The following is a 22122-nucleotide window of genomic DNA, read 5'->3' on the forward strand; positions in this document are numbered from 1 at the left end:
TTGATCAGCATGATCATCTCCGTTTGAGCGTGGTGGTAATTCCAGTCCAAACGTCCATGCAGTGCAAACATTTAAACAATAAAAGTGTCCGCTTCAATAAGGGAGGTTTTTTACTTTATGTAGTGGCTATTTGTCAACAACAATAAAACTTCAAAAGGCCACTGAGGCACCAGGTATACACTCTTAAAACTACTGGGTTAAAAAATAACCCAATCATAACCCAGCTGCTGAGTCACTATAGGACAGAACCCATGTGCTGGGCTGGATAATTTTAACCCATGTTCTGGGTTGTTCATTTGACCCAAGCTATTGATTGAAATTAACTATATTATTGGGCTGAATAGAATATAATAATAATAATGTATAATAGTGTAATGAATTATCTCCAAACACACCGTATATATATATATATATAAAAAATGCATTTATTGATAATTTGAACAGCTTTGGCAAATCGCCAACATTCCATTTTCATTTTCATGTTTTTTTTATAAAAGAACAATGCATTTTTGCACAATAAAAATTCAATATATTTAACTCTTTTAAATAAAAATAAAAACACCTTAAAAACAGTGCTATAGGGCCTTGAGAAATATCTGTGTATTTTAACCATCACTTATGAGTGAACACAATTTTCAGGAACAGTTCTGCGTATTAATTTAACACATGGACCATAAAGACCCAATACATATAAAAGTATAAAACAACATCTACGAACAGTCCTTCAACTCGAAGCTGAACAGTAACAAATCTGTCAATGAACACAGATGTAAAGCAGCTGTGTGTGTGTGTGTGTGTGTGTGTGTGTGAGAGTGAGAGTGAGTGAGTGAGTGAGTGAGATAGATAGATAGATAGATAGATAGATAGATAGATAAAGTGCAACTTTGTTGGTAGGATTAAACTGCCAAAAGCTTTTTCAGGCTCAACACCCTGGGCTTCAAGTTCCCCTCATCCAGGCTCATCAACACTTTCTGGGTGAAGTCGAAAGTGTTGGCCAAGTCTTTTGGGTCGCTCAGATGCAGGGCAAAGGTCAGTGCAAAAAGCAGTGTGGGGAGTAGGATAACTCAGTTACCCTCAATGACAACAGCGATCCTCTCTGGGCAGAAGAGCGTGGTATCTGTTGACCTGGCACTGATCATGAGAAGTCCGACCGCGTTGTCCTCTGTGTCTGGATCATCAGACTGCTCCACCTGATGACAAGAACAGATAAACGTTACCCAAATTGCCTTACAATGTAACAAGATAAACTATATTTTTGGATGATCTGTCACATACATTGAAAACAGTTATTCTGCTGACTTACATGCCACAGCCTCAGAAACGTGGAGTCATCTTCATGCAGAAATCCAAGCAGAGCACGGAGGACAGCAGCACGGAGGACATGGACGTCACCTTGCTCCTTGAGTGTGAGAACATCTTTGTTTTACTTTGGATGCTAAACAGTATAACCACACAACAATGGGCTCTTCCATGACTGAAGAGATTACCATTTTGACAAAGATAATCCACTCTAGTATGAGAATAAAACACCAAGAGGCATAACCGACTCACCTGGAGGTCATAGGAGGCGAATAGCTGATCCAGAACTTCAGCTTCCTTTGCTTGCCGCCTTCTTCCTGAACAGGCTCTGAAGACGGGGGGGGACATGTCTATCCAACTCCGCATAGAAGTGGTTCTTCAGGTTGAGGTTTGTTATTCTGTGGAACTCTGCACAAATCTGCCAAAATATAAAATGACTATTTAATTCACAGTACAATGTATATGTGGACTGAAGGCAGCAGAGATAAACAGAAACATAACATGTTCAATCTGAGTAAACATGTCAAAGTGTCAAAGGCACACAAAATAATTATATAGTTGTAATAAAATATTTTCACCTGTGACTCCATTTTCAAGGCAGGTCAGCGTTCCAGGATCTCTCCAACAGGTAGCTCATCATTGATGAACTCATTGCGCCGCAGGGCAAAGGTAGTCTGCATTAACTTTTAAATCAAGGGAATAATAATGTTATAATGTTCAAGTAACTCTGCCCTTGTATCAAAGACAGCAGCACAAAGTTTGCATCTCCAAGCCATTGGAAAACGTAACAATATTCACAGGCACCAACACAAATCTAACAATTTCAGTGTTGAGCACTAAATATTCATTCACATTTTAGTAACCATGTGGAATAAACCAACACACTCTCACTCCATAATCGTCCAGGAGCGACGTTTGGTCAGTGTCCCGTGGCGTGCAGTTGTGACGCTCCTAGGCTCCTTCAGCTTCATAAAGGGACGCAAATAGCTTTCAACTGATTGCAATGTATTCCCATCTGCGGCGGGATTTGACGCTCATGGAAGCACGGCATTCGTTTGTGTCGGCTGCCCTTAAAGGCAATGTGAGCGTCCATTCTCATTGGATAATGGAGAATTGTACACCGGGAAGTAAGTATTCCTCTTACTGTCGATTGATTTTACAGTGATATCTGCACTACTCATCGACTAAAAAACACCAGATTATCCTTGTTGATTACACAACATTGATTGAAATATTTTTTTCTGAGTAAAGGATAGTAGAAGACACTACACTACCCAGAATCCCCAGCTATCGTTTAGGACTACACCATGTGCTCTGTATACAGAATATAAAAATAAATAAAATACAGAAGTAAATTCAACATACACAATTCCTTATATATATTGTCTTTAACTCATTCCCCAACAATATAAATGAAATATATGATTAGTTTTTGAAAATACTCTTTGCTAGATCAAATTTAACAATGGAAGTGTGCATCGTTTTTTGTGATACAAATGTAATTTATGTTACAAAAATACACTGTAATAAAAACTAAGTTTACATTTTGCTCATGCTTTTCTAGGACAAATGTAAATGAAAAAATGTTTCACTAATGTTTATTATTTTTAATCTTTCATATAATAATCAAAGCCCTGAAGGAAATAAAGCAATTTATCAGCAATTGGAACACAAGAACCACATCCAAAAGTATTTGGCTGTGAAATATAGAGAGAATGAAACATCCATATAAATGACAGAACAGATATAAACACAAAGCAAATAAAAACAATTACCAGTCACTATTCATAAAATACAGTATATCCGAAAAATATATTGATGAAGTGACGCTGCAGAACATCATGTGAGTCAATGGGCAAGTCCGTTTAGGAAACACATGATGTACAGAACTTCTTCCTGTGTAGAGCACAGATGTACTTGTTGCAGTTGCTGCATGTAGTCTGTGTCTTTGAGTCCTTTGAGGGTCCACAGACCTCACAGCTGGCTGTGGGGGTCTTCCAGAAGCTGACTGTGGGGGTCTTCTTGCCGCTGGCTGTGGGGGTCTTCCAGCAGCTGGCTCTGAGTCAAGTTCATCTTCCAATTTGCTGTCAAATTCTGAGTTTACCTCAACATTATCCTCATCTTCAGAAATGTCTTCCTGTTCCACTTCACCGTGTTCTTCTAATGCATTCCACTCACTCTCATCCATTATTAGCTCCAAGGCTCTGAGCAGAATATCTTTTGGCCGTTTTGCTGGTAGATAATTGTAGTTCTGCACTACACTGTTACTACACTGAGGTTATGTCTCTGTTTAGTCCCTCCTCCGGCATGCAGGTGCGAAGGGGACAGTGCGAGAACATTTAAAATGTTTATACATTTCTGGAAGATCTAAAATGTATATAATGTTCTAGGATAGTTTTGTGTACACACTACAAAGGGTAAAGATCAAGGGAAAACAGGATCAAACAGCTTCTCTATGCATACAATTTGTGTGTGTGTGTGTGTGTGTGTGTGTGTGTGTGTGTGTGTGTGTGTGTGTGTGTGTGTGTGTGTGTGTGTGTGTGTGAGAGAGAGAGAGAGAGATTGACCCGAACCTCTTATGAAGGACATAAATGCGGGTGGGCATTTTTTCATAAGTGGAAAAAAATAAAAACAATTCCACATGTCCTTCACAATAAATAAGCCCCGGCCATTGAGTTTCAGGTTGAAAGAAAATATCCTTATATATTTTTTTATTCATTGAAAATGGAAATCGGGTCAATTTGACCCGAACACCACGAACAGTGAACATTATGCATGTCAATTCTGACGTTACGTCAACAGATGGCGCTGTTCTCACAGAATCAGCCCATGCAAAGACAGTGTTAAATTGAGCGAAATGAGGAATGGCTAAAATGCATTATCTGTTTGGTATTTTGAAAAATAAAAAGTATAAATATGCCTTATATAGGTATGGTCCTACACTATATTATTTAAATATAGCATGATAGGTCCACTTTAAAGGAACAGTGAACATTATGCCTGTCAATTCTGACGTTACGTCAACAGATGGCGCTGTTGGGATGGGATCTGTAATGGAAAAAAGGATTACCCAACACAAGGCCAATAGATGGGAATTGTTTATTGTAAACTGTGAAAAAAACAAAATATGCTTAAATGCGGCTCCTACACTCTTAAAACCACTATGGTTTTTCTCCTGAGTGAACACGAAGATGTGATTTGAGATGACTTGATCTAGCGAACGTTTTCCTACACTCTTCACACCAGTACGGTTTTTCTCCAGTATGAATACGGTGATGTGATTTGAGAGCACTTGATGTAGTGAACATTTTTCCACACTCTTCACACCAGTACGGTTTTTCTCCAGTGTGAATACGGTGATGTGTTTTGAGAGCACTTGATGTAGTGAACGTTTTCCCACACTCTTCACACCAGTACGGTTTTTCTCCAGTGTGAGTAAGGTGATGTGTTTTGAGAGCACCTGATGTAGTGAAAGTTGTCCCACACTCTTCACACCAGTACGGTTTTTCTCCAGTATGAATACGGTGATGTGATTCTAGAGCACTTGATCTAGTGAAAGTTGTCCCACACTCTTCACAGCTGTACGGTTTTTCTCCAGTATGAATACGTTGATGTCTTTTGAGATTACCTGATGTAGTGAAAGTTGTCCCACACTCTTCACAGCTGTAAGGTTTTTCTCCAGTATGAATACGTTGATGTGTTTTGAGAGAACCTGATTCAGTGAAAGTTTTCCCACACTCTTCACAGCTGTAAGGTTTTTCTCCAGTATGAATACGTTGATGTGTTTTGAGAGCACCTGATGTAGTGAAAGTTGTCCCACACTCTTCACAGCTGTAAGGTTTTTCTCCAGTATGAATACGTTGATGTGTTTTGAGAGCACCTGATTCAGTGAAAGTTTTCCCACACTCTTCACACCAGTACGGTTTTTCTCCAGTATGAATACGTTGATGTGTTTTGAGAGCACCTGATTCAGTGAAAGTTGTCCCACACTCTTCACAGCTGTATGGTTTTTCTCCTGTATGAATAAACAGGTGGCTCTTTAAAGTTCCAGATGTTGTGAAGGATTTGTCACATTGCTGACAGCTGTGACGTCTCTCTCTTCCTTTCGGTTTCTAGAACAGACGGACAGGGAAAGAGAGAAAGTCAATCTAAAAAGCATAAATACACAAGTTAACACAATAAAAACTCACTTAAAGTGGACCTATCATGCTATATTTGAACAATATATTGTAGGGCCATAGCTATATAAATATAGTTTTTTATTCAAAATACCAAAAAGATCCTGCATTTTAGTCACACCTCATTTCGCTCTATTTGCTCTTTCCAGCACTGTTTTTGCAGGGGGCTGATTCTGTGAGCTGCAGCTGACCACGCCCCCCTGCAGCTGACCACGCCCCCCTGCAGGAGAGGGGAGCGTGCTCTGAGATCAGCTGCTGTGCTGCAGCGGGGAGAAGAGGGGGAGAAAAAGAGATCTCCGTCCTCCGTGTTTTATTCTTATAGAAGTAAGAAGAGAAGTAACGGGGCAGAAACCCTCCTTTTTACGCAGCGGTCCAGACATAGACATCAAACGGCGACACATATTCAGTGTGCAGTTCGTTTGGCATTAGGGCAGGGATATCTAGATACTTTCAAAGGTTTGACATCATGAATTGTGCTACTTTTAAAGCAAGCAACGATGTTTTCAAATCTGTAATCAAAAAGCTCCTCAAAAACGCTATCGAAGCAGTTCCTGCCGTTGCTACGTTAGTTCAAACGGTAACAACGGACTATTTCTCTTAGCGGATGCATGTCAATTTAAATCAATACATACAACTATTTTTTAAATCAATAAAATCAATTTCTAAATAAACAGAATAAACAGAAGGGCAACCATGGCAACCATGCAAGGGAAGTCTTCTTCGCTGCTTTTGTGGCAGACTACAGCGCCACTTACAGGCCTGGCATATGTACTACAGCATCTCCAGCGCTTTCGAGCGGCAATGGCCGGCCGTGGCCCAACCTCTCATTCCCCTGATAGGTAGAGAATTGACCAATAGCCGTAGCGCCACTTTACTGACGTCAGTAAAGTGTTCAAATCTGGATCAGTCTGTATCAGATCCGTTGCAGCCCCTTTTTTAGAGATTTGGGTATGGAGGAAAATAGAGAGGGTTGTGTTTTCTGACACTTGGTGAGTTCCCTGGAACACCGGGGACACATATTCATGTATGAAAAGACGTACGAAAGTGCATTTTGCATTATAGGTCCCTTTAATATAAACCTTGAGTTAACAAAATACTACTTATCAACTGTTTGTGTTTATTATATTTGATACAGTAATACAGCAATATTCTAACCAAAGTATATAACAGAGGTGGGGGACTCGACTCACATGACTTGACTCGAGTCAAATGAGTTGACTTGCCTAATTTTGGACTTGAGACTTGCTTGACTAACATTGATAAAAGACTCGACTTGACTTTGACTTGGTATTCATGACTTGAGACTTAGGCTTGAGACAGATGACTCGAAAGGACTTTACTTTTTAAAATAAAATATTTGTTTTTGTATTGTACAAAGCCCCTAGAGGGCAATGAAAGAAAAAAAAGAGAGAGAAAGGAGAAAGTAGGAAGTGGAGCGCACAGGAGACAGCCGTTTCATTGCAGACTGTTATGTTTATGTGGGGAAATACATACATTATTTGAGATAGATTTCAAACTCGGACTTCATTTTAGGGACATTTCGGCCAGGGGTGTAGAGCACCAGGAGGCAGTAACGTGTAACTCAGCAGAATCTGAGAAGAGCAGCAGCTGCAAAGAGCTGTGCCTTTACTGTGTCTACCTTCATTAGAACAGCTAACGAGCGACCGCAGGCTGCTACGTTTAACCACACTCACCTCTAGACACACACACACTGAACTGCCCAATTATTACCCCTATTACCTGTTTTATGATTTCAGAGCCCCACTCTCCATTGTTGTTAATGTTGAAAATAAAACTCTAGTTTCATAACCACTGTCTTTTAACTGATTTGAACTGGGGTTATTCATCAGGATTTCATAGGACTTGACTTGCTTGACTCTCACCCCAGTAACTTGAGACTTGCACATGTATGACTTACTCCCACCTCTGGTATACAGGAGACAGAGGGAGACGGCATTCTGTCACTGCGAGTCTCAGTATGCTCCGTTACACTTGTGTTTTGTTTTTTTGTCTAATTATTGTCTAAACTTTGTCGTGTCTGTATGAAACGTAATTTTGAGAGACCATGCTTTCGATCCTGTGGATTACATTTGCCTTCTGCAGACCATGTCTGGCCATTCAACTTGCCAAGACACACCTGAGTGACAGCACGAACAGGTATGGCGAGGAGCCCCGGCCTCTACGCTGCCCCGGCCTCTACGCTGCCCCGGCCTCTACGCTGCCCCGGCCTCTACGCTGCTACAGCCGCGAGGCTATGCTAGAGCTACAATGCGATCGGCCTCCTACGAATACACCAAGCCATCTGTGCACTTCGTTATTGGATGAAATCCCTCGGGAGCCGCTTAGAAACACCAGGAAAAAGAGACTAGGAAGGAGGGGAGGCGTTCAGAATACGGCGGAGATTCAGCCGACCACCACTTCCATCCATCATTCTCACAAACCTGCGCTCACAACCACGTGGACACACTAAGGACATACACAAGGTACTGTCATGAATTTCTCGAAGCCTCTTTATTGTGTTTCACGGAAAGTTGGCTACAATCTACGATGCCTGACTCTTTTTAATTTATTCTACTAAAATCATACAAAAACGTATAATTCATACACACAAATGAACAAAATGAGTAGAAGCGGGAAGGCTGAAGCATAGCTTATGGGGAGTAGCCCTCCCGTGCGTCATCATTAGCATCAATATAACAATGGCATTTATTTAGTCAAAAACGTATAGACATTAAGGAGTACAAAGAAATAAAGAAAAATAATGAAAACTGAAAAAAAAAAAAAGTTAGGGCAAGAAAAAAGTAAATGCATATATAAATAACACTGGGAATATCCAATATTTGTTAGCTGGAGTAATTTGCAAATATAATTGTTTTTACTTTAGTTTTGAATTGTTGATGACGAGTAACACTTGAAAAGTCTGGGTGAAGTCCATTCCACGTTCTAACTCCGATTATGGATCAGCTGTGTGATTTGATGGTTGCTCTACAGGGCTTGCTACACAACCAGTTAGGATGCCTGGTTGGGTATTTCCTGACTGTGGTTTGGAACTGCTTTTGAATGTTAGTAGGCATTTTGTTATGGAAAATGTTGTGCATAATCAGTACTGTTTTAAGCTTAACTAGTGTGCATCTGGACCGGGTGACGACACTACCTATTGACGCAGTAACCACTGTAAGTTATATTCTTGTTTAAATAGACTTCTCTGTTTCATTTATTCTACTCTGTATAATCGTTCTGTAGTTATTGTAGCTAAAACTGCGCTTTTGAGAGATTTTAAATCTCAGATCTGCTCAACTGAACCCGTTACACAGGTCTCAGTGGGTCACTCAACCCTGCATTACAATATAGGCAGGGACACTCTGCTGTCGCCCATAAGCTGTCAAGAGTTAACTAATTAGAGGGGCGTGGCCCCACAGCTGTGAGAACTCAGCAATCAGGCGTCCATTTTAGGTAGCTCTTTCCTGGAGCGTCAGCTTCAGCGTCGGACAGACGAAGACTGACAACGACATTGGAGTCCTGCGGGAGTAAGACTGACAAAGACATTGGAGTCATGCGGGAGTCACGAGGGTGGCATAGAGCAAGGGTTCCCAAACTTTTCAGCCCGCGACCCCCAAAATAACAGTGCCAGAGACTGGCGACCCCCCACTATCACGTGGTGACTGGAAGAAAAAGAAAAACGTGTGCACAGGACTCACGCACTAATAGGCATATCCAAACACGCGCATAATGACAACACACAAGAACAGAACAGCCTGACAACCATGATATGATTCTACATATAGCAATTTAATATAAGATAACAGCAGAACTCGTGAGTCAAAATAATCCATGTAAATTAGGAGAACATTGTTGCGGTGTAAACTTTAAAGACATAAACTGTAGTAAACATATGAACATTGTTGCGGTGCATATTTACATTTGGGGAATACGCTATGTTTCAGCGTTAATCTTACCTAATGACATACTTGCCAACCCTCCCGATTTTCGCGGGAGACTCCCGATTTCATAGCCCTCTCCCGATTTCCTGCCGGGGTCATATTTCTCCCGATTTCTGACAAAATCAGATTTACTCAGGACTGTTTCCACTCAGACTTTAATACAGCTACACCATTGTTTGCTCCAGCGGGGTGCAAAACAATATGTCCTCATCAAGTTTTCCATCAAAACTGTATCTGGCGAAAACAAGCAGTTGGGCAGAGTTTGACATATCTGTGGATTCGTCTAAAGCATATTTCCCTTTCTTCACTCTGTCAATCAGCTGACACTTGATATCCTGGGCCATGTCCGTGATGCGCCGGGATATGGTCCCGTCAGACAGCGGTACTGCTTCCAGCTCCCGTGCCTGTTTATCCCCATTCATTGCCCTATAGCGATAGCAGCAGGTTTAATTAGGGTTTCCCCGATTGTGTGTGGCTTTTTTGCCTGTGCAATTAAATATGCCACCTCATATGATGCCTTTTGAGCCTTGGTAGTGATTGTTGCTTGGTTAGTTATAACTTTCTTTTGGCAGAAAAAATCTGCTGGTTTAGTAGCAAGAGAGGGGTGCTTCGTGTTTAAATGTCTGAGCATTTTTACGGGCTTTAAGCTCTCATGTGCAAGAACCTCAGTGCACACTACACATTGGGGATTTTGTGCTTCATTGATAATGAGGCATGTGAATCCGTACTGGATGTATTCCTCTCGATACTTGCGACACTTGGATGAAGGCTTGTCTGACTGCTTATGGACCGCCATACAGTCGCCTCCTCCTCCTCCTCCTCCTCCTCCTCCTCCTCCTCCTCCTCCTCCTCCTCCTCCTCCTCCTCCTCCTCCTCCTCCTCCTCCTCCTCCTCCTCCTCCTCCTCCTCCTCCAAAAGTCGACAGTCTTTGTGATGGCGGCTCTCCGCTCTCCTCCGCTGCCTTCTCCGCTGGCCTGTCTGCCTTCTCACTAGTGAAACGTTGGTATTAACCAACGTTTCATTTTGAAAAATGTATTAAAGATCTGTTCAGAAGAAATATACTAGTATAATTGATGTGTGTTTTACTGATATTTACTGTGGTGCTGTAAAGTGACCTTTGAGCTGCAAATGACTGTCGTAAATCTGTCAGAATCAAAATTCCTTTATTTGTCCCGCTTACCTATTAAACAGACTTACATAATACAAAATGTCTATGCACACGTTATTATTATTATTAATAATACAAATAATAATTATTTAAAAATATTTTTTTAATTTATTTTTTAAAACACCTCAGGGGTCACATCAAGAGTATTCTGAAAACATCTCGCAACCCCCCGTCGGGGGCTCGCGACCCCCGGGGGGGTTGCGACCCCCACTTTGGGAACCCCTGGCATAGAGGAGGCAAATCCTCCTCTGATTGAGCTAAGTTTCGCTGGTGTTTTATGTTCTTTAGTCTTTTAGCCCCTCATGCTATAATCATGTGTATTTTCTCCATTCGTGTTCATGTGTCTTCTCGCAATTATCACTGGCCCCGTGTATCTCCTAATCGCTATAACCGCCCTGCTCTCGTCTATCCCACATGCTCCACTGAGATCCAACATCTTGTTTCAGGTGGCCTGTGGAACTGCTAGTCAGCTGTTCCTAAGGCTGACTTCGTCTCTGGCTACGCCTCCCTGCAGTCTCTGGATTTCCTTGCTCTCACTGAGACCTGGATTACTCCATTCAACACATCCACCCCAGCAGCTCTCTCCACAGCATATTCCTTCTCCCATACACCCAGACCCACTGGCAGAGGAGGTGGCACTGGTCTCCTGCTCTCTCCCAAATGGAGCTTTTCCCTCTTCAAGCTACCTAACTTCACTCCTTCCACCTTTGAATTCCATGCCGTCACAGTAACCCATCCTTTACAATGAACCCTTGTTGTTCTCTACCGTCCACCAGGCGCCTTGGGGGACTTCTTGGAGGAGTTAGATCATCTCACTGTCTCCATCCCCACCAACTCATAAAGCTGGCAATGTCCTTGATCTCATATTCTCAAGGAACTGCACTACTTCTAACATCTCCGTAAACCCGCTCCACACATCCGATCACTTCTTCATTTCATTCTCTCTACCCCTTTCCAAACATAACAAACTAATCTCTTCTCATCCTGCACCTGTCCACCGTAACCTTCGTTCCCTCTCCCCCTCTACCCCTCTACCCCTCTACCTTTGCCTCATCGGTGCTCTCAGCCCTCCCTTCCTCTGACTCATTCCAACTCCTGCCTCCAAACTCTGCTGCAGAAACTCTCCTCTCTACTCTCTCATCCTCTCTGGACTCTCTCTGTCCTCTCACATCTCGGCAGGCTCGTCAGTCCCCTCCTGCTCCCTGGCTAAATGACGCACTGCGTGCTAATAGAACCATCCTTCGGGCAGCAGAGCGGAAACGGTGGAAATCCAAACACCATGACGACCTCCTAACCTATCAGGCTCTCCTCTTTCTCTGCTTTGATATCTCAGTCAAAAAGCACTTTCTTTCAAGATAAGATCCAATCTTCCTATTCCAATCCCAAAAAACTATTTTCAATCTTCTCCACCCTCTTGGACCCCCCCAAAGCCCCTTCCCTCTCCTCCCTCTTGGACCCCCCCAAAGCCCCTGCCCCCTCCTCCCTCTTGGAACCTCCCAAAGCCCCTTCCCCCTCCTCCCTTCTGTCAAGCGACTTTGTGAACCACTTTGAAAAAAAGGTTGATGATATTCGCTCTTCTTTTTCTGACTCACCTTTACTCACCGCTGGGTCACCAGACCCTCCCTTCACCCACACACTAACCTCCTTCTCCCCTCTCTCTCCAAGTGAGGTTCTTACCCTCATTACCTCTGCCCGCCCTACCACCTGTCCTCTGGACCCTATCCCCTCAAACCTCCTTCAGACTATCGCTCCTGATATTCTACCGTTTCTCACCCATTTCATCAACACTTCTCTAACTTCTGGTCACTTTCCAAACAGTCTCAAGGAGGCAAGAGTAAACCCTCTCCTAAAGAAACCCACTCTCAACCCGTCTGATGTTATAAACTACAGGCCTGTCTCTCTCCTCCCGTTCCTGTCTAAATCACTTGAACGCGCCGTCTTTAAACAACTCTCCTGTTATCTCCATCAGAACAACCTTCTGGATCCGCACCAGTCTGGTTTCAAGGCAAGTCACTCCACAGAAACTGCCCTCCTTGCTGTCACTGAGGAACTGCACACTGCTAAAGCAGCCTCCCTCTCCTCTGTCATCATCCTTTTGGACCTGTCTGCTGCATTCAACACGGTGAATCATCAGATCCTCCTTCGCACTCTCCAAGAACTTGGAGTTTCAGGCTTTGCACTTTCCCTCCTCACCTCATACCTCAAAGACCGTACCTACAGGGTAACTTGGAGAGAGTCCGAGTCCGACCCTTGTCAATTAACTACAGGGGTCCCTCAGGGCTCTGTTCTTGGTCCCCTCCTCTTCTCCCTGTACACAAACTCGCTCGGATCTGTCATTAGCCCGCATGGTTTTTCATACCACTGCTACGCTGACGACACCCAATTAATTATGTCCTTTCCCCGCTCAGAGACCCAGGTCGTCGCACGCATCTCGGCTTGTCTAGCTGTCTGCTCATCACCTCAAGCTCAACCTTGACAAGACTGAACTGCTTTTCCTTCCGGGAAAAGATTGTCCCACTCTTGACCTGACAATCAACATCGGCACCTCAGTTGTTTCCCCGACTCAGACTGCAAGGAATCTGGGTGTGACCCTAGATAACAACCTGTCCTTCACTGCAAACATCGCTGCTACAACCCGTTGCTGCAGATACACGCTTTACAACATCAGGAAGATACGTCCCCAGCTGACCCAGAAAGCCACGCAGGTTCTGGTCCAGGCTCTCGTCATCTCACGCCTAGACTACTGCAACTCCCTCCTGGCTGGTCTACCTGCATGTGCCATCCGACCTCTGCAGCTCATCCAGAATGCAGCTGCTCGTCTGGTCTTCAACCTTCCTAAATGTTCCCACACCACGCCGCTCCTCCGCTCCCTTCACTGGCTTCCGGTAACTGCTAGAATCCACTTCAAGACAATGGTACTTGCGAATATGCAGTGGTGACTGGTCATTAGGGGCAGCCCCACCTAGTGTCAGCAGAAAGTATTACAAATAATGATTACAAAAAAATGCAAAAAATAAATTAAAAAATATATAAAATATATTTTAATATCATGTTTAATCATCTGATTTGTCTGTACATTACTGTTTTAGTCTGTGTTCTTATAATTAGTGTCTACAGTGTGTGCCTATTGAGCTATTTAGAGCCATGTGGGACAAAACCCGATCATGCCCCTCCCTCTCACTGTCTAAGTGAACGGTGACTGTAAAAACTACACTGCGCATGCTCAGAGTATTGTCCCATTTAATGTGTGTGGCAAAAACATAATGACCATAGGGGCACTGAGCTGCCATCCCCACCATACGTCATCTCACATCATTCAGAGCTGATTGGCTGTAAGTACGTGCCGCGAAAAGTGTGGTGTGTGAAGAGGAGACGAGAGAGCTGCAGTGACGCGTCCTAAAACCCGGAAGTAAGCTGCGCATGGCTTCCCTCGACAAAAAAGCAATGAGATTTCTCCATAGGATTTTAGAAAATAGCTCCAAATAAGATCTGTGTGAAACATACCCGTTAGATAAATGCACGTTTTGTTCAGCCGGATAATATCCACATGTCTACCCTACTTTTATAATTTGCTAATCATAAATCTATCGATTACATTTATGATAGACTTTTGAAACTACAAGAAGATAAGGAGGACTTTTACAAAAAAGTAATAGAGATGTTTGTCCAGAAGGATAGGCACATGGACTTCATCTTCAAGTCAAGGTAAGACCGCAATTTTATTGAAAATGGGATCTTACTAAGAGAGAACAATTCAATATTTAAATGATAAAATTACATTTTTTGGGTATCCTTTTGTTGAACTGTCCGTTTAAAATTAATCGAAGCATCAGACCAAAAAAAGCTTTTGAAAATAATATTATATTTTGGTCAAAATATAACATGTGTAAACCTGAAGAGTCAGTGCCTCACCAGCCATGAACCTCACTGCAGAAGCTTATAGACATCTAAGTTGTTTGTGCCCCACCACTTTTGTACATATAAAAACGCCACTGTGAATATGATACCAGTGTATAAGACCAAACTCAAGGGAAGTCAACCAGAAAAGAAAGTAATAAGGACATGGACAAATTAAAGTAGGGAGCAGTTGAAAGCCTGTTTTGATTGGACAGATTGGGACATTTTTCAGGAAGGTTCACCAGATGAAATAACTACTGTTACCAATGACTATATTAACTTCTGTGTTCCCTAAAGAAATACAAATCTATCCAAGTAATAAATTATATGTGACTAAGGACATTACAATAAGTTATAAAAACCAGGAAAATAGCTTTCAAAAACAAAGACTATGGAGCACTTGAACAGACAGAGAAATAACTGAAAGTCAAGTTGAGGGAATCAAAACTGGCGCACAGAGCGCTTTTGGGAAATGCTTTTAAAGCCAAAGCCCCAAAAAAGTGTGGGACAATGTAATGGCAAACTTTGTATACGTGTAGTTTATCATTCTGATAGTGCAGACTTTATATTTTACCTTACATGGACACATCAATTGCAGCAGTTCCTAGAATGATGTGTTTTAGCTTATAAACTCTGTCAGCACTTGCAACAGTTTCCATAAGGATGTTCTGACACTGATGACCTTTTAAAACGTCGGAGTAAGGTCTGGGTGATGTGTTCCAGTTCATGTCCTTTGCCTGCTTTGTGAGTGACATTTTAAGGTCACCTAAGGTCTGAACTTCAGGAGGGGGCTGGGTGCCAAGCACAGGGCAATGGGCAAGTTCCTGTTAGTTTCCCTGTCTTATAATCAAGTTCCCCATTTCTTAGCCTCCATGTGTTGCTGACACGTTTCCCCACTTCCCCTTTTTGCTGAATGGGTTCCTGGTTCAATCTATTAGTGATTGACAGTTTCAGTTCCTTTGGAAAGCTTATCTCTCCTGCCAGGGCCCCTCCTGATATGTGACGGAATGTTATTGAACTGGCAAGATCCTATATAACCTGTATGCATCTTTCACTCGGGGCGCACTCTCTCAGAATACCTTGTGTTCTGTGAGACCTGTGTCTTTGAGGCCTCAAATAAATAACCCGAAAGACAACTCTGTCTGTTTCACCATTTATTGTTTGATATTTCTGACTTGTGTATCTCCACAGTATTGAATAGGTCTAAGATTTCCATAACAACACCTTGAGAACCGTGACAGGAATGACCTCTTCAGCTAAACCTATTGTGAAAGACATACTTGATCCATACCAATTTGCCTATAAGCAAGGGGGTGGTACTGCTGCTACTCTGGTTCACATCATCACTAAACATTTAGATAAACGTCACACCTATGCAAGAGCCCTCTTCCTAGACTTCTCAGCAGCAACACAATACAAGCAGACATCTTGGTGTCAAGAATGGCCAAAATGGAAGTAAATCCATACCTGATTTACTGGTATGCCGCTTTCCTCACCAGTAGAGAGCAACTTGACCAAACCCTGTCATCTGCCATCACAACCAATGTAGGGGCCCCCCAGGGCTGCGGGAGTTCATCTGTGCTCTTAGCTTCTTTTAGCTTCTTTTGATGACTTTACTGAACTGCTGTCTATAGTGTGTTTTGACTTTGACCGTCTAGTCATTGTTGGTGATTTTAACATCCATGTTGACAACCCCCAGGACAGAGGGGCTAAAGAACTGTTTTGTGTTCTTGATAACTATGGTGGGGACCCTCTCATGACATCCAACTATAGGCCCATCAGTATCTTACCCATAGTATCCAATGTATTTGAGAAATTGATTGACAAACAAATCATCAATCATCTCAACAACAGCTCCTTTCCACTGCATCCAATGCAATTTGGATTCAGGGCTAATCGCTCAACAGAAACAGCGACATGCTTCTTCGTGGAGAAAGTTAAGGCATCAATGGACAGGGGTGGGGTTGTGGGGGCCGTGTTCCTTGACTTACGGAAAGCTTTTGACACTGTTAATCACAACATCTTATTGCAAAAAATACTCAACTTAAATGTTTCTATAGAATTCACCAACCTCTTTAATTTGTATCTTTCATCCCGCTCCCAATGTGTTCAAATTGAGAACCATAAGTCTAGTGTTTGTCAACTGGAGTACCGCAGGGCTCTGTATTGGGCCCAATCCTGTTTAGTATGTACATAAATGATTTGCCTTCTGTGTGTGGAGAATGTGATGTATTAATGTATGCTGATGACACAGTTGTTTTTACTCATGGCAAAACCGCAGAAGAGGCTGCTACCAAGGTCACTGATGTGTTGGAGAATATTACATCCTGGCTTAACAATAATTGTTTGCAATCAAATGTCTCAAAGACAGTGTGTATGTTCTTCTCCAAGGGCCACAGCATTATAACAGAGCAAGATGTTTTCTTTTCTGGAAGGAGACTTCAGGTTGTCTCGGAGTACAAGTACTTAGGAGTACATATTGACACAAACCTCAATTTTAAAACCCATATCAAAAAGGTCTGCAATAAAGTAAAGTGCAATCTGTCAAATTACAGATACATTAGAAACTTCCTATCATCTGCAGCAGCTAAGCTATACCTTCACTCAATGGTCCTCTCCCACATCTAATACTGTCTGATCAGCTGGTCTAATGCTCACTCAACAGCTCTAAGGCCACTGAACTAACTCCATGGTCCTCTCCCACATCTACTACTGTCTGATCAGCTGGTCTAATGCTCACTCAACAGCTCTAAGGCCACTGAACTAACTCCATGGTCCTCTCCCACATCTACTACTGTCTGATCAGCTGGTCTAATGCTCACTCTACAGCTCTAAGGCCACTGAACTAACTCAATGGTCCTCTCCCACATCTACTACTGTCTGATCAGCTGGTCTAATGCTCACTCTACAGCTCTAAGGCCACTGAACTAACTCAATGGTCCTCTCCCACATCTACTACTGTCTGATCAGCTGGTCTAATGCACACTCTACAGCTCTAAGGCCACAGGAATCACTGTATAAACAAGCACTCAAAACACGAGACAAAAAGCCATTCCGGTATCATCATTGTCACATTGTTAAAAAGTATAATCTGTTCAGCTGGGAAAATCTCATAGTTTACAAAAACATCTGCTTAGTTTATAAGATCACTTGTGGGGTGGCTCCTCCTCCTCTGGCTGGCTGCATCAGCCTAAAGTCCACCTCAACCAGGGCTACTAGAGGTGCGGCTAGGAGAGACTGCACCATCCCATTTAGGAAGAGCGCATTCAGCCAGGCTGTCTTTCATTCCACGCATCCCATCAATGGAATTCAATACCACAACCAATGAGAGAGTCCTCATCCTACTACACATTCAAGCACAGTGTTAAAAAGTGGCTCATTAATAATCAACAGTGTCAGCACTGATGTGTGGGTGTAGGTGTGTGTATGAGTGCGTATTGTAAATGTTTTATTTATTATCATGACTTGCTCTTATCTGTATTCAGTGATGTCATCTATTGTAAATATGTATAATGGTATAACAATGTTGTGGTATTTGTATTATTGCTTTTAGGATGTCAATCACCATCTGGCAAAGGGACTATCGATGAAAACTAGCCTTTTGGCTAATCGAGTACTTTTACATGTTTTTAATATGTTGATTAATGTACACTGTCCCTTGTTTTAAATAAATCAATTCAATGGACTGACTCAGCATGTGACGGAGCCCACGCACAATAAGGGGCACACTCTGGACTTAATGATCTCAAAGGGTCTGAATATCTCTGAGGTTGTGGTGACTGATGTTGCGCTCTCTGTTCATTCCTTTGAGAGCTCTATTTCTGTTCACACAAATGTTCAAAAAGAGGAAACCACAAAGCGATATTTAACTGAAAACACTAGGGAAATGTTTACTCAGGATGTTTCTTCCACACTTGCCCCTGCTAACATCTCAGTAAATGAGCTAGTAGATCATTTACGAATCAGGTGAGTGTCAGGGGAGTCTCAAAAAACCCCACACACGAATGCACAGCAATCCGTGCACAGAAAGCGGTTTGTGTTTGCAGGTGCAGAGGTTTTAAACGGAAAACAAATATGTGAGGATCAAAAATACATATGTAAAACTTTTTTCTGTGTTTGGATTTTATTTACATGTATATGAAACGGAACACATTTGTGTGTGCATTGAAAAACACAAGTGTGGACCCTTTTGCGGATCATGAAATACAAGTGTGAATCCTTCTGTGTGCATGTGTGTATTATGAGACTGTTCTGAGCCCATAGAGAGGAGACGAGCGTATCCGCGAAGCACACAAAATGGCGACGTCAGAGTTCCTGTTAGCCGGCAAATCTAAATCTCTTCGGTCAAAATAATTTCCCTTTAGCGCAATACCGCTTCAGTTGCGCCACTTATGTGACAGACAAGAAGAGTATGTGACAGACAAGAATGGTCAATTCTAATGTCTAACACTCAATGTGGAGAAAGAGATGTCCTGTGTGGGTTGATTGTGCGTTGATCTGTTGGTAATGCCTCAGGGTTCCGGTGGGCATGTAAACACATGCATAATGCTGCGCTATACTTTGTAGCCTCACCCGGTTACATAGCAACACTTATTGTTTAGGTGTCTTTTAATAAGCAGGTAGTCCTATCATTAGCTAGAACTAGCTGGATCTGATCGATATGGACATAAACGCGAGTGAAGTCTAATCTGACGGGAGAGAGAGATCAGCTGCTGCTGACGAGTCGACACACAGCTCTGCATGATCACCTGCAGCGGTGAGCGGTTAGAATATCACAGTAGATATTTTAATTACCTCTCAAACTACCTAAACTAGTTATAGATATGTTTAATTTTACTGTCGGGTCACTCATTACTGGATCCGCGAGCTGCATGATACTGGCATAATAGATTGCCCGATCGGGCAACCAGCAGGTGAGGCTTCATTGACCGAGCTAAATACTAGATGGCCCTGGGCTTAATGTTGAGCCCTGCGTTACACCCCTAGTAGATGGGATTCCGAGCTGAATAAGGGCGTCAAATGAAGGCAAGACGCCCGCCTGGCGGAAACGCTGGAATTAGGAATATATTGTGATGAAGTGCACACTGACCTGAGCTCCAGGGGTCTCTTTCTTCTCCTCCATGCTGCTCATCAGATGTCCTGATGAAGACCACAGAGCTGCTTCATTATTAATATAATACAAATATTTAGATATAATTCATCATAAACTGTCAGGAGTGAAGAGGAGGAATTCAAAGAGTTTATTCAATGATATGTTCTATTTCTAGATGCTTATATGTAGTGTTTTATCACACCATGTGCAGTGCCTTGTCTTATCTATGCTGCTGTGACGTAAACATGTTCCAAATTGATCCATTTAGTCAATGTGATGCTAAGCAGAGGAGAACATGATAGAAAGGTCAGATAGTTATTAACGTTACATGCAAATTACTTTAACCATTACGATACAAAGTTGGTTTTCTGTGTAAATTATTATTAATATAATACAAATATTTAGATATAATTCATCATAATCTGTGTAGCAACTTACATTCTAACTTACAGCTCAGTTTGTTCACTTTTATTTCATTAAAATGACTTTATTCACATAGAAAGTGACATTAATGGTTGTTTGAACCACCGTTATAACAATATCCGTGTGTAACTATCACTAAGTTAACACAGAAAGCAAACATTAGCTAGTGAGACTGTTTAATGTACTCCATGTATACAGTATTTTCTGTATATTGTGTATTCTTTAGATACTCTAGTGATATGTGTCCTGTTTGTATACTTGCTGCTAATGCTTCATTTTTATTATATCTTATTGCACCTTTTAAATATGTTTAACTCGTGTAATGCCTGAAAACACTTCTGCTGTGACACAATCATTTCCCAGTTTAAGATAAATCATTATTTAAATAAAGTATATCTATTTATCTAATGAGCTAAACCGTCGCTTAGCTTAGCGTTAGCTGCTAACTGAAGAACCCCATTCATTTCAATGGGGAAAATGCTACGTCGCGGTGAATGACGATGCTAATAAGCTAGTTAGCATACATTTAAAACCATATCTATGGTAAAGAGCACCAACACAATAACTCATACCGTCTTAAAGACAACTGGTGTAATAAATAACTAACATAAAGTCAGCTGAGCATTACAAATCAACTGTTACTCCCCCAGAGCCGAACTGGAATAATAACTGTAGCTGTTAGCCTTTACTTAAAGATAGTTTGAGACTATTTTTGTCGAACATTTTAAAGTTTTTTGTGAGTTTCTTTCTACCAAGTTAGCTGTTAGACTGAAGATTACAGCTGTTGTGTTAAATAAGATAACTTCTGATTCGTGATTAACTGTAAACTAAGAGGTGTAATCCACTCACTACTTCTTCTTCTTCTTCTTCTTCTTCTTCTTCTTCTTCTTCTTCTTCTTCTTCTTCTTCTTCTTCTTCTTCTTCTTCTTCTTCTTCTTCTTCTTCTTCTTCTTCTTCTTCTTCTTCTTCTTCTTCTTCTCTTCTTCTCTTCTTCTTCTTCTTCTTCTTCTTCTTCTTCTTCTTCTTTCGTGTTTATTGGCGGCTGGCAAACCAACTTGTAGGCGCATTACCGCCACCAACTGGACTGGAGTGTGGACAAGAGACTATGCAGAAAACAAGAAACAAAAGAAACAAAACAAAGAACCAAAACTCTAGATTATTTTAAATTGATCAATTTCTCTTAGAAACGTAAAAATCTCACAATATATATTGCCTGATGTTTTCCCTAACAGCCCTGATAGCGACAAGTCATGGAATTTTGCTTTCTTCAGTGTCTGGAAAAGCACATTTCTCTGAGTACTATATTTCCTGCAAAGCAGTAAAACATGCTCAACAGTTTCTGGCTGGCTGCAGTGTGTACACTTTCCGGTTGGATGCTTTCCTATTATACTTAAAGTATGATTGAGACCTGTATTATACTTAAAGTATGATTGAGACCTGTATTATACTTAAAGTATGATTGAGACCTGTATTATACTTAAAGTATGATTGAGACCTGTATTATACTTAAAGTATGATTGAGACCTGTATTATACTTAAAGTATGATTGAGACCTGTATTATACTTAAAGTATGATTGAGACCTGTATTATACTTAATGTATGATTGAGACCTGTATTATACTTAATGTATGATTGAGACCTGTATTATACTTAATGTATGATTGAGACCTGTATTATACTTTAAGTATGATTGAGACCTGTATTATACTTAATGTATGATTGAGACCTGTATTATACTTAATGTATGATTGAGACCTGTATTATACTTAATGTATGATTGAGACCTGTATTATACTTAATGTATGATTGAGACCTGTATTATACTTAAAGTATGATTGAGACCTGTATTATACTTAAAGTATGATTGAGACCTGTATTATACTTAAAGTATGATTGAGACCTGTATTATACTTAAAGTATGATTGAGACCTGTATTATACTTAAAGTATGATTGAGACCTGTATTATACTTAAAGTATGATTGAGACCTGTATTATACTTAAAGTATGATTGAGACCTGTATTATACTTAATGTATGATTGAGACCTGTATTATACTTAATGTATGATTGAGACCTGTATTATACTTAATGTATGATTGAGACCTGTATTATACTTAAAGTAT

At 41.4% G+C, this 22122-nt stretch overlaps 1 pseudogene; it reads right to left on the reverse strand.

The window, feature by feature from the left end:
• Nucleotides 1-22122, reverse strand: part of LOC117534144 — a 117537-nt pseudogene that overhangs the window by 19503 nt on the left and 75912 nt on the right.

This window comes from Gymnodraco acuticeps, unplaced genomic scaffold (genome assembly GCF_902827175.1).
Source record: "Gymnodraco acuticeps unplaced genomic scaffold, fGymAcu1.1, whole genome shotgun sequence".
Lineage (NCBI taxonomy): Eukaryota > Metazoa > Chordata > Actinopteri > Perciformes > Bathydraconidae > Gymnodraco > Gymnodraco acuticeps.